Source organism: Pteropus medius, unplaced genomic scaffold, assembly GCF_902729225.1.
Source record: "Pteropus medius unplaced genomic scaffold, Ma_sr-lr_union100, whole genome shotgun sequence".
NCBI lineage: Eukaryota > Metazoa > Chordata > Mammalia > Chiroptera > Pteropodidae > Pteropus > Pteropus medius.
Window position 1 is genome coordinate 11,625,766 of NW_024350926.1, and position 14,496 is coordinate 11,640,261.

The 14,496-nt window shown below is 38.3% G+C and overlaps 1 long non-coding RNA gene across 1 annotated transcript; it reads left to right on the forward strand.

The window, feature by feature from the left end:
* The first annotated feature begins 3,010 nt into the window (after positions 1 to 3,010).
* Positions 3,011 to 7,771, forward strand: LOC120585555 (uncharacterized). Its single transcript, XR_005648432.1, has 2 exons — positions 3,011 to 3,307; positions 7,638 to 7,771. It is a non-coding gene; the product is annotated as an uncharacterized LOC120585555 (long non-coding RNA).
* The last annotated feature ends 6,725 nt before the right edge of the window (positions 7,772 to 14,496 follow it).

Below are 14,496 nucleotides of genomic sequence, written 5' to 3' on the forward strand. Positions count from 1 at the left end.
CCAGCTCTCGAGTGCCAGAAATCAGAGAAAAGAGCATGGTGGCATCAGTGAGGGTTGGTCTCTTGGGTCTTCATGCTAAACTCCTTACCTGCTTCCTCTCTCTTCAGCAGAGGACCCAGCCTGTGGAACCCAGTGTTATCCCCGGCCAACAAGAACACATTTAGTTCATAGAAAGCAATGTCTCATTTTCCAGCGCTGTATCTTGAAGACACCATTATTACATGATGCATAAGTCGGTTGTTCTGGACCACTTATTAACCAGGTGTATGAACTTTATTTGCCTTTTAATTGATTCTTTTTAAATTTCCTAAGTACATTGTATTAAGACTACGTAGTATAGTCATGAACCTAAGTGGGCTAAATCCACATAGAGCATATTGCAAGTGGATTCAATGGGAGGTCCCAATTCTGCTTTAGAGAAAAGATGGATCTGAAGAGTAAAAAAATAAGTGACTGAAAAATAAAATAGTGGAAAATAATGCACTGGTAACTTCTCTTAGAAAGTTATGACATTATATTTCAGAGAAACAAACAAAAAAACCCATCATAACTTGCTTTTTCATGAAACTACTCCCGAAAATAAATGTGGCAATAAAAAAAATAATAATATCATAAAAAAAAAAAGAATAAATAGTGGAAAGATAGCAAAAGTTGATCTAAGAGCCATTGGAGTCCCAGAGAGAGAACAAGGCCCAGAAAATCTGTGAAGAGACAATAGCTAAACTCTTCCTACAACTAATGCAAGACAACAAAAGACAGATCCACGATGTGTGTGGAAGCCAAAATATAATAATCAAAAAGAAAAGCACACGTAGGCACACGAGGAGGAAGAAGACATCCTAAGGAAAGGCAGCCAAAAAAGAAATACTTTGTCCATGTACCTATTTTATAAAATGACTTATGCACAGACGGTGAAATCGTTTCTCCAATGGAAGTTCGTGCTCGATCTTCACGCGATTTGAATAACATCAGGACTGTGGAAGCAAATCCATCTTCGTTGGCTACAAGTTACAGTGGGGAAACGTGAGGCTATCAGAACTATGGATTTCTGCGAAAGAAAAATAATCTCTCTTATGCCGGGAGAGGTGTATCGCCCCATATATGGAAAGTGTTTTGAATACACGTGGGATCCAGGCTTAGTGTCTCTCTCGTCAGTCAATATCAGCAGCTGGAAAAAGACTGTGCCTAAAACATCCCGGGCAATTTTCCTTTCTAAGCGGCACAGTTGGCTCGCGTACATCCGGGCCGTTTCCTCGTACGTTCAGTCAGGGCTGTCGTGGCCGCCTGTGTTCATTTTGGAAATAAACCGTTGGATTTTGCCGCATTCGAACACCATTCATTCAGGAAATAATTAGATATCGTTCCCCGTCTTGCCGAGGGAAACAAAACCCTGATAAATATTCCTTCTGCTGGTAGATCAATGAGTGAGATGGAGCCCTCACTATCCACACTGGAAAAGTCACAGACAGGAGCACACGGCCGCTAACACCAGCAAAATATGGGTGAGCCTTGCACAACTCGGGGACAGGGCCTCCCAGCCCCTTGAGGTCGGAAATCCACGTGTAACTTTTGACGCCCCTAAAACTCCAGTCGCCCTTACAGCGACTTGATCAGCGCATGCTCGGGTCCCCGTGGAAAATGTCCTGGATGATGCGTGTGGTCGCCCCTCTGCCCTCGGGGGCCCCCATCTACTGATCGTAAACAGAGCAGGTATTTATTTTTAAAGTCCGCATCGGGTTGGACCGGGGCAGCCGCTGGTCAAAGCTCATCTGTGCCACGTGGCCAGGTCCTTATCAGGCCCCCCGGGCCAGGTCACTGCTGTGACCATCAGTGGTCTCTGATCGAGACCAAAATCACTTTTCGAAATTCAGTGGCAGTCGACGGCTTGCGCATCGATCATTTAAATCTGGTGTTTTAATATCCTCGGGGCCGCTTGCCACGGCATCGTGGGAGGCACCCGGGTCGCGACACAACACGTGAAAACAAAGGCCTCATCCACTTTCACCTGGGCCAAGTGACCGTTCTGCTCTCGAAATCAGTTTAGTGCTGGGCTGTGCCACGCACTCCGTGATCCATCCCAAAACAAGGGCTCCGGGTACCAGAGGCTGGCATCTCGGCCTGCCTCAGGGGACACCTCCGTCTTAGGCCCTTATTGTGCTGTTTCCTACGGGGCGTTCTCTGTACCGATTCGTTCTGGTCATAAAGCAATTAGCAAGACAGCGGATATTTGTGTTTATTTCTATTCCACACCTCTCCGCCCCACGTTTTTTCTCCTCAAAATCCATTCCTGTAAAAAAAATCTGTTTGATAAGTGTGAAAAAAAAATTGTTTTATGTGAGTCAAGCCCTGCCAACTTTTCTACTCGTTTCTTTCCCCCTTTTCCATGTTCTAATGTTTTCTGACAAAGCTGTTAACTGTTTACTGAACCATTAGAGTCCCAACGGCCCACTGATGGAGGGAAGATGGGATGGTTGAAAGTTGTTTATGTTCGTGCCGCCGCGTTAACTTTTTCCTGAAAGGATGTGGTGACAATGAGTATTTTCTGTGTGGATGGGTACTAATGGGTGACATTCAAATAGCCTTTTCATCAAATGCGGGTTAAATGTGGTTGGTTAGCCACAGACTCGGGGGTGAGCAGAAGGCATAGGACAGGGCGGTGACCTCTGTGACTGTCCCAGCCCTCCATTCTCAACACAGTATTTATGACATTAAAAAAAAAATGCTAGTATTATTTGCAGAAAACATCTTTAAGAAGTTATCAGCACTTTATACATTCAAGTTTATAAATTAAAAGATGAGAGAGACAGAGAGAGAGATGCCCAGCAGCGTTCGGAAAGAAAATCGGAAAGAAAATCAGAAAGCATTTCAACGAAAACCGCCAAGTCTGTATCGTTTCTCCCGCCCAAGCTCGGGGGCGGGGTGGGGGGGGTTGTTGGGGAGCTTGCCTGCTGGTCAGGACCCCGCATCCCACGGTCGTGCACGTGATTCTTATGGTGACTCTTTTAACAGGGGCCACGTGAAATCGTTTGAAATTGTTTCGCTGTTATGGGCCGGGAGATTGAAACCATCATCTCCTGACGCATTCACAAGTAACTGCGTGACACCTGCTACACTGCGGGTAACACTCATCGGCTTCGGAGACCAGGAGGTCAGCGGTCCACATTTCAAGACGCTCGCTGCCTGCAGCCAGAGGCTGTCAAAGTGGCCCTGCTCCTCGATTTCGCGTTGTTTTCCTTGGCGGGGATGAGCAGGGACCGGAGAGGAGGTCTCAGGCGGGGACACGGCGCCAGCACGGAAGGACACGGAGGTCAGACCGGGTGGGACACAGTTAACCACAGATGTCCAGAGGCTGGTTTGTCTCCCTGCCCTGTTAGGGCGACACGGGAAGTTAACACGAGTGGGACGAGGGGGATGAGGGAGCACAGGGCCACAAGATGTCAACAAGGGACCTTTCTTGTCTGCTCATCCCTGAAACAGGGATTGGAGATGCGTTACTATAAAGAGGACCTCCACAAGGCGGTCCTTCTGCTAGGGGACCGTTTTCGAATCGGAGGCTGCAGCTGTTGAGGGTTAGTAATACAGCTCCCATCTGCAGTGCGTCAGAAGTGGGCTGCACTGGCTCCCAGAGAGACAAGTAACCCGCTCGCTCCAACACCCCAGCTTCGTCCCCAGCTTCTGTGAGTTCAAGGGCATAAACAGACTCTCATAATAGGAAGTCTGGACCGCTCGTGGCAGTAGCTCCTGCAGATTTAATATTTGTCCCATTAGCCATCCTATATATTTGGTACTCTTATCAAGTTTTTAAAACATTTTAGATATGATAAAACTATCAAGTCTATTAGGTCATTCCCCTGCATGTATCCAAAAACAAAATAAAGCAAAATAAGACAAAACAGCCAAACGAACTGAAAAGCTATTTGAATGTTGAGGCTCAGTGTATCATGACTACAAAGCTGCTATCGGTCTATACAGAATTCTGAAGAATCATATAGCAATAGCACCTTTTGAAAGTTTATATCAATACAAGATTAAAAATTGATGTATAAATTTAAAATTTTAGCCTTATTTTTCCTTTTTTCTACTACAAAATAAATAGAGTACTTTGAGGAAACTCCTAGGACAGATTAACGACACAATATTTTTGAAGTGCGTAATTGAAAATCATAAATTCCATAGGATACAATTTAGGTTATTCAAGTTGTTTTAATATTAATGTTTATTTCTGGAGATGTCATTAGTATGAATTGTATAAAAGACAGAAATAATAAGTTAAGAATATTAAATCCTTAGAATGTATAATTTAATCCAGTTTTTTAGATAACTCTTTTGCCTACCACAGAGGGTATGTCAACAAGGGATCTTTCTTGTATACTAATAATTTCAGATTAGGAAATCTCTTTCTCTGCCTGATATATGATTATTTTTTCAACCTTAGCATTTCTCCTTATTTGTGCTTCTTTTAATATAGTAAGCTTATGAAAAATGAGTGTGTGTGTGAGGTTTATGAGTAATAGAGGGAAGGGTCTGAAAACCACTTTAGTTAAGCCATGCTAGGTGTTTAATTTGGTGACAGAGGACATAGAGGAAAATTGATGTCATCTAATCACCGAAAGTCTGTGTTATAGAACAAGGAGTAAATAATGACATGTAATTCCCAAATGGCATGTCAGGTGAAGCTCCTTATCAAAGGTAAATATAAGGATGAATTCTTTAGGAATCGATGGTCCGGGTTGGCTCAGTGCCCACAGATGTGGTCTCTGGAAATGTGTGACCTGGGTTCGAATCTGCACTTCCCGGGTTAGCAGGAAAACACAAGTTGATTTCCACCTTCCTGTGAGTAAGGCTGGCTGGTGACGGCAGTAGCGCCAAGCACAGAGCCGGCGCCTGGATAAATGATTGCTTATAAAACGTTTGTACAAATGATACGTTATGTCGAGCTGTTACATATCGTCGTCGTAACTGAACTGGTCACTCCGTGAGGTGATCAGTTCTGTGTCACTGTAAGAAGAACGTATAGATGCAGTATGGAAGGAATTACCTACCACTGGGGTTAAGAAAATTGAACCGCATGACCTCAAAGATATCTTAATTCAAAGAATCTAATATTCTCTGGGTAAATATTCTAAATGAAAGTATTGCCTTGGTTGAATAGAAAATATATAATGTGTTTGGCTAGATATGGACATATATAAATTATTAAGATAGTCATAATTCAAGAAGTTTCTCGTTTAATGGAATGGGTTGGGTAGATATTAGTGGGTTTTACTAAGTTGTCCTTAATTACACATAACTGTGAGGGGGAAAAGAACCCACTATGTTCTGCCTTATAATAGGTCCTTAATAAATACTTGTTGACTTATTGAAAATCATAAGATAAACAAGGAGGGTCACAGCACAGCAGTTAACTGCTCTGTCAATCTCTAGTAGTGTGATATATGGCTTTTTTCTTTCTCTCTGAATCCTGAAACAATAGGCCAATACTGCTTGCAGTTAGGAGTTCGACATTTTACCCTGAAGTCGGTACGAAGCTCAATAACCTTCTTGAGAGGAAACAAACAGAAATAAATTGTTAAAAACCAATTTCCCCAAAGAAAAGCTATCAGCTTACTACGTAGCACGGCATACTCAAATTGCCAATTCAAAGCAGTATCTCATTGGAAGTTTGCTGTTCCTCTTATCGAAAACTTGTAAGCTAAGAGTTGATCCTAATCCATTTTGTTCTCGTCTGAGAAAACAAAATTCCACTTCATTTTTAATTCTATCTATGAAATTTATTACGCGAATGTTTTTAAATCGGAAGTTCTGTCCAAAAGAGGGGGGAGGGAGACTATTAAAATACAAATGAAAGTGTGTAGTGAGTGCTCTGTATAATTCCATGAAGTAAGATTTAAATAAACAGGGCAATTCTTCATATTCTAAACATATTCACCAGCTGCCATTTTTCAGTCCACTCAAACCGATGGAAAGACGGGGAACATTTCCAATTGGCATTTGAAGATCCAAACAAAACAAAAAATAAAGTCTGAGTGCGTGATCCCTTTCGTACCCCTGTGTGGGACACACTGAGGATCCAAATAGGCGATTACAATATTTCTTGCACAATCTTTGTAAGAACAGTCACACGCGAACACTTGAGAAGCAGTATGAAAGGCAGATTTGTCCGGGCTTTTCTTAACCAAGAGAGAACCCTGTCGAAGTTGCCTTACCTCAGCAGAGCACCTGTGTTTTTATGCAGTGTCGATGTGATCTGTTGCAGAGCTCTTATTTCCATGTTAATAAATGGGAACATGTATCTTTCAGGAGGTCCAACAATAATATTCTGCAAACGACAGTTCGTAAAATATTTTTTGCTGAAAAAATAATTTAAATCAGAAAAGCTGTAATTGTTTAGACGATCAGTTTTGACAATAAAAAAGATCATCATTACTTATAGTCTAGACCTCCAGGCAATACATGTGACATTCCCATTAATGTTAATGGGATTTTTATGTTTTAATTTTCATTGCTTCGAAAATATATTCTTATATAAAAGCCATGTTTTATTTTATTATGATCACTGTTAATTTTTTTTGCCTTTAATATCATGAATCAAGAATATTTACCTTGGTTCTATAATTCAACCAAGGATATTAAAAGATGTATTTTCTATCATAACATTAGAAAAGAAAAAAGAAAAAATAATTAATGCTGGCAAAATAATTAATGCTTTCGCAGACACACATGCACATGCTTATAATTTATAGGAGGAAAATTACCTTTAGTTTTATTGCTCATACCCATAGTGAAGGAATTAATACAGCTAAAAAAGGTAACAGATTATATACACATAATCTCTACCTTTAAAAGCAAACCAATATATATATGTGTGTGTTCGTATATACATCAATATACACACACGCCTTATACATGATTGTGTGTGTGTATATATATGTATATGAATATACATATGTGTATATATACACATATATATGAATATACATATGTGTATATATATATACACACACACACATATATATATATATATGAATATATACATATGAAACTCTAATTTGGCTGATGTTTCGAATTGGATCAAATAAATCATTACTGCTTTCTCTATCATCTCTTCCCGGTCCTCTGTGGATAATATTTCCTCTTTCGAATTTCACAGGACACTAGCAACATGGTTTTTTTTTTTTATATATATATATGGAGTTTAAAAGACCTTGTTTCAGCTGCTGCTGAGATAGTTGATGGAGGTATGTTTTATTTTAGGAGAAAATAATTTATCAGAAATAACATGCTGTGCCCTGAGCTCTGTAAGGGCAGGTACATTATGCTATACTCAGTTTGTCTCTCAGTTTTCTTAAATTCATTGTTTCATTTTATTAACACGTTCTGAGCTGTAATTTCCAGGGATGCAGGGACTGTATCTTTCTCATATGTTCCTGTGTGTTGTAGATACAGAACGTGAGTGCCAAGCTTTCATTCATCTGTTTATTCACTCAGCAAATTTTCGAGCGCCTACGAGCATCGGGACTGCAGTTTAAAGCAATGAACAAGACACACGTGGGCTCGTCCCCATTACATTCTAGAAAGTACAAAGTGTGGGCTTTTTTTTTTCTTTTTATGAACCAGTATAATTTCTCTTTGTACAGTTCAACAACCAGCTGAGGATGACATGATAATGCACATGCCACGGCTGAGGAAACCCAAGCAAAGGTGACTTTCAAACCTTACTCAAATTCACAAAGGAAGATGGTCATGGACCACTGGAGGCCAGGAGTTAAAGGTACCCCATCCCATGCTTTTTTGATAGTTAAATTGATTTTCACCCTCTTCATTACTTCATATGAGGGCTGCTTATGAATTTAAATCCAGGGTTTATAGGTACTTAACATAAACTGATGAAATAGGAATCATGAGAGGTTCAGAGGGTGGGAGCAAAGGTCACGTCGGGCAGTGGACGCAGAGCGTCACCAGGGCAACCTTGGCTCAAGACGTTTACTTGACTTCATGACTTGAAACAAATATTGCCCGTATTTATAATATAGATGTTGGAGCAGAGGGTTTCCGAGATGTTTGTCAACTCCATAGAACTGTATATCTAATTGCATCCAAGGGTGAAAAAATATATATTTCATAAGATATACCTCATTTCATGGCATCTGGGAATGAGGTATTCTGCATTAGAGGATTTTTGTGTAGCTGAATTTCCCCTGATCGATCATCAATACTTTTTGGAAATTTTGAATATGTTTATTGTTATTTTGCTTTTCGTTGATGACTTGGACTCATTATAAACGTATATTGTTGACAATGATCTGAAATGATCTAATCGTGCTTTGTTTTGTTAGTGCTGGGATTGTTTTTTAATTTTTTGACATATTTCTCAGCATTAGGCTATCGCTTTCTACAAGTATCTGTCTTCTCTAGTGACACCTCTATCTTTATAATTTTCTCCTTGTCTTTTGATTTTGACTTAGAAAAAAAGGATAACCTAATTTTTATTGTGCCTTTGCAAAATTCTGACTTAAAATCCATCAACCCTCTTTGTGGAAATAAATGGAAGAATGACCATGCATCTCCTCTGTGATATACAAGTTACTTAATTACAAGAATGTTTTTACAAGAATTAATTATGAGACTATTCCCTGTGCTTTATGGTACATCTTAAGAGACAGTACTTTAACTTATTGGAAATCTGTATCGTAAACCATTTATAAAACACGTTGACGAGTGTTTGTTGACTGCAAGGACTGTGCGTGAGCAGAGGTTAGACCACTGCACACAACAACTTACTGTTGGCCTCTGGCAGCTAAAAGACAAACACTGAAAGAAAGAAACACTTCCCAACTATGGCGCTGTAGACCGATGATAGTTACTATTGCATAGAAGCCACGTAAAAGAAGGTCGGCTTGTTCATCTTGGTCCTTTACGAGGCAGTCATTGCCATGGAGACATGTACAGTTGCTTATTTCACATTTGTTGTGTCACCGAATGCAAGTGTAATTTTAAATTCTGAGGCATAGCATATTGATTCTTTGTTTATGTTTCATAAACTGAACAGGGCTCATAAAATACAAAACTGAATATAAGCTCTAGAGCTTGTTGAAATACCTACTTGACATATCAGAAAGTCAAATTTGCAGAAGATGATATATGTGTGTATGTGTGAACAATTATGAAACACAATGATGAATTTGAGTAAAGTTCAACTTTGAGTGTTTTGTATATGCGCTCACTGCGGTTCCTATTGCTATTCATTATGTGTGTATCTTTATAAATCCTGTATTCTTCAAGATCTATCATGTCAAAATTGTTATGAAGAAAATTAAATTCATTTTTATAGGTTTGAAAGAAACACTATAGCACCATAATTTCAAAATTCATCATGCTAGTTGTTCATAAAAATAAACAGAGTTTTCTGAACCTATATGCTTCTAAGGGAGCTATTTAACTGAATATGACAATATAGGAGTGAAATAAAATTTCTTCCTGACCTAACACTATTAAAATATCAAAGCATAATATTTCATAGACTTTGCTTTTCTTTCATTATGTCTAACTATAGGTTTTATTGACCATAAAACTATGTAACCCTTCTTAAGATTTAGGCGTATAACTCTTTGAACAATTTCTTTCATTTTATCATTTAAATAGCCTATGTGATTTAGCTTCTTCTCAGAAATATTCTTAGAATAATAGGAAAGTGAGTATTTCCTTTAGGCATGCGCTTCCTACATATGAGAATTTATTTACATATAACCGGATAAAATTATTTTTATGTATTTATCAGCTTTTTAACATCTTTTTAATGACACTATAGGCATTGTATGCATGTTCACCTTTTGAAGCACATTGAAATATTTATTTTTTATGTGTAAATATATAATCAGTAATTATAAGTATATGCATATGACCATATATATGCAATTATAATAATTTTATATCATAATACATTGAAAATACTCTTCCAGTTTGGGAAAAAAACACAAATGTTCACTTGTTCGCCAAGATTAAATTCATCAAATGTTTCAATAAATTCTTTTGTCCCATAAATTAAGAGGAGCACATTTGTTTTCATAGACTTTGAAAATCTAACCCACTTTAATTCAAATCTGCACACAGTGGTTTTTAACTTAGAAATGCTCTCATCCTAAATATTATCATTATATTGTAAGTTTTCTTCGCTTATGGCGGGTCGTGGCACCACCAGACCTCTTAAAGGCAAAGCATATAAAATCAGCTCGGAGTTTTAGATGGGTACAGAAAGAAGAACCTGTTAATTAAATCTTTTTCCTCCTTTTTTTTCCCATAGACTTATTCAGTTTGTTCCTTGGTAGGTTAGACGAAACGTTGAAAATGAAATTAAAATCGGCCACCCTTGGAATTTTCTTCATTCTAAATGGTATGGGATTGATCATGGGGAAGATCGAGACTGTATCAGGATGGAATTTGGAGGTCATCTGTAGATATCTGACAGTCGATGCAATTTTTGAATGGACGTGGGTTCTTACAGTTTCCATACATAGTGACATTTTCCACATAACAAATCTAAAGCAAAGATCCCAGTAAAGTCAGAAGTATAAGTAACATGCCATTTTCCCCCCTAAATGCCTAAATAAATTGATCTATAGTCGACGGCAAAAGATAAATTAAGTCGTTCCTCCATACACGCTGCTCTGGTTCCCGCCACCAACCATGTCACGAGATAATCGTGAATCACGAGCGAGGGCACAATAAGCCACCAGTTATGATTTGGGGCTGGCTAACTTCCACCTGCTTGCAATTCCATCTTGTTTCCAATTCCCCATGTTCCTACATTCTATATGTATAAATATACATGCACACTTATGTTTTTCAGTCATTGTTCATAATCACCATGTAAGAAACATGATGTTACACATATTTATACTGCCGCAGTGCCTGAAACAGATTTTTCACGTAGATGATTATTTGAAAATCTTGCCAAGTAAATAAAACATAAATATAACAGAAGATAGGTATCGATTGATATAAATTTTAAAAGACCGATTAAAAAAATAGAGGAAAGCATTCCAAGTTAACCCTATTTCTCCAAGCATTAATAAGCCATCTCTTCCTTTACAAATAAACGTCGGTCTTGTAAGTTTACTTTTCTCGTTACATAAATTATTTCAAAATAATTCAGTCATCTTTAAAGTCGTATTGTCATTTCTTTCACTTCACTGAAATATAAGTTTGCCCTGAGCGGATTCATATCTTACACGAACCATTGTCAGGCTCAGTTCGGCTTTGAGTTTAGAAGGAACGTGTGCCTGTCCTTGATCGTGTGACCTAATCGAGGAGCTCGTGCATTGGTCGCCGAGCACCAGCCTGAGGATATCTTTTGGTTATGATTGAGAGCAATGTTCTGGGGCAGATTGAGGAACATCTGGTGAAAGCGTCTCACACCCAACAGATAGTGAGTAAGGGGCGAGTGTCTCCTTAACATTCTGCTTTAGTTATCAACGTGGTACACCTCCCTTGGACTGAATGATGATGGTGAATAATAAATGATAAGCAGGCATCTAGGAAAGTCCCTGGCTATCTTGGAACCTAGAGCATATTATCAAATTTGCCATGTGGTTCCTTCAGGTGAATATACAAAGCACTAGCGATACAGGAACATTAGAAAAATGAGGCCAGTGGAAGCTGTCTTGCACACGGTGATCGTTCGTGCATATTAGAACAATTTAAACTAGAAGAGGAATTAAAGTAGAAGGCATAAATTAAAATCGGTAAATGAGTCAAATACCCAAAGGGCCTGACTTAATCTCACAGAGCACACAGTGCTTAGACTTATATTAATTTAATGTTTGCATTTTCGTGTGTGATCTTGTGCAAATAAACACGATCTCTTATCTTCTGAGCTCCTCATTTCCTTGCAATAGACAATATGATCTCTGCTCTCGTGGATAGTGTAAAATGAAAACAATATATAGCATTATGTTCTTTATTATGACACATGTGCTACTGTGGTAGGTAATAGCCAGGAAACTCTAATTTTCTGGTACCCACTGATTCACCCAGACACAAAACTTGTAAGCCATTCCTTTTTTTCTTTTTTTTTTTTTGTGCCTCTGACTCTGTTGTTTCTAGTCATTTTATTTTGTTTGATGATTTCTAGAAAAAACAGATGGTATTTCAACTGTACTAATTTTATCTCCTTAAGCTAGCAGAAATAACGTTAATCATATCATATTGCTTCAACTGGGTGAATAAAACAGACAATAAAGGTAATATAACATTACCAAATGAACTAAAGCTCTTTTCCCTAAAATGGAAATTACTTATAAATTTCAGAATAGCACGCTTTAGTTGAAATTCTTAAAATAGCTACTTAAATTATTTAAATGTTTATTCAATATATGTTAATTTTTCAGAAATAAGTCTTTACTACACACTAATGATATTAATGTGAAAGAAATTCGAAGACTATGTAGTAACTAGATTGCCCAAACACTTGGAGAGCAATGAAGAAATGTAAATATCATGTGAATATTCATTTATGATGGGCCACGTAAAGAAAGGAATTAATGAAATAAAAAAATAACAGATTTTCATCTCTTAGAATTCTAAAACTGACAATGGAACCAGTCTGGATCTCTAGTTCTTAAATCAAAACCATCTTAATGGAGAATGATGCTTTAGATTAGACTTGTAAAGACGATGTTTATAACAGGCCTCCATGTTCCATCACTGTGGGAAGGAAAAAATACACTTGACTCATGAACAACAGGCTCGAACTGCATAGGTCCACTTATGTGGGATGCTTTCATAAGCAGCTGCACTGTGTTCGATGCACTGTTGGGGTCCAGGGGAGCAGAAGGCCCTGTGTGCATTGATCTGTGCCAATCTAAAAAGAGCATCTGTGGATTTGGGCATCTGTAGGGGTCCTGGAACCAATCCCTGCAGACACAGAGGGCCAATTAAGGTTTCAGGGAGTCACAGGTATACACAGATTTTCATACTGATGAGGGTCAGTGCTCCTAACCCTGTAGATATTGTTCAAGACTCAGGTGTACATGTACACTCAGCTCATGATCACTCAGCTCATTTGGCAGATAGTTATCCATTGTGCAAAACGAAGAATTATTTGAGAGTCGTGACTACAGACAGCGTATATCGTGGTCTCTGCCCTCAAGAGACTGTTCAGTCTCAGAAAACCCCTGTCCCAGTCATCACAGAACGAAGGGAGATGGTGTGAGTCATACATTTGCTAAGAAAGCAGAGGTGTTTATGTTGACATTGTCACTTTCCTTATTCACTCAAATAATCCTTTGAAATAATCTCCAAATATGTAACCTCTCACATACGACATACACATAGGTTAACAGCTTACACATTAGAAATATTGTGATGTCGTGGGTCTGAATCTGTTGAGTGTTTTTTCTCTAAACTTAGTAATTATTCTTTGGAAAGCCACATTTTTCAAGGTGATTTTAGAGGGAAAAAACCTATAATTTACTGCAAGAAGAGTTAATCTGTTCTATTAGCGTTTAACCAAAAGTATTGTGTTTTTTTCTCTCCTTACTGGAGTTTAATTTTACCTTTCTATTTAAGAGGATAGCAATAACAAGAACAATTCCAACTAAATAAGTCATTTGCATTTTTCTAGTCACTACTCGCTCTAAGATGGTTGTATATTAAAAGCTATTCATCTTAGAAATGCTGTTTAAAGTATGAGAGGAATCGAACTGGGAGAGAAAAATGCATTCAACACAGCAGTTCTTAGATTGAAATCTATGTCTCCAAATACTCAAACTGGTATGACCGCATTTTCTGTCACTAGGAGGCTGAGCCGAAGCTTCTCTCCGATTGCTTCTCCCGCTGCAGACGCTGTCCAAACAGCATTCTTTCCAATTGTCTTTTTTAAGTGCTCCTATAAATCACCTTTATGAGAATATCTTCAGTGTATAGAGAGAAGCCCTATGTATGAATGGTAAACAGTGATTTGAGGCCTTTCGATTGACCTCAAACCTTTCTTATAAAGCTACCAAGCAAAGTCATGTCTTTATTCAGTATCTTAAGTGCAAAATTATTGATTTACTTAGATGACTTTTTTTAAAGAACGACAGACTCCTCAGATATATCTGCTTTTCCTATCTGCCCTATTTGGTGTTTGCTACCACTTTAGGGTTTTATTAAAATTTAGAGATGTCTGTCCCTCTACCATCTCGATAATTGAAATTTTGGAGGTCACTGTAAACACATTACATCAAAGTCTGGAAAGTTCTTTGTTAAAAAAAAATAATCAATTTTATTGAAATTGAATTCTGCAAACAAAATGCAAGGGCAATTGGCCAGTTTAATGGGGTTGATGGAAGCTTTATTCTTTACCCCAAGATGCCCTGCTGTCGAGATTTTCCAACTGGCTTATTAGAGTCAAGAAAATTTGTTGGATTTCAGAGTATCATGAGCCGTTATCTGCTTGGTCACATGAGAATAAGGATGTCATGTTTGATCTGTCCTCATCCCTACTAAGAATAATAT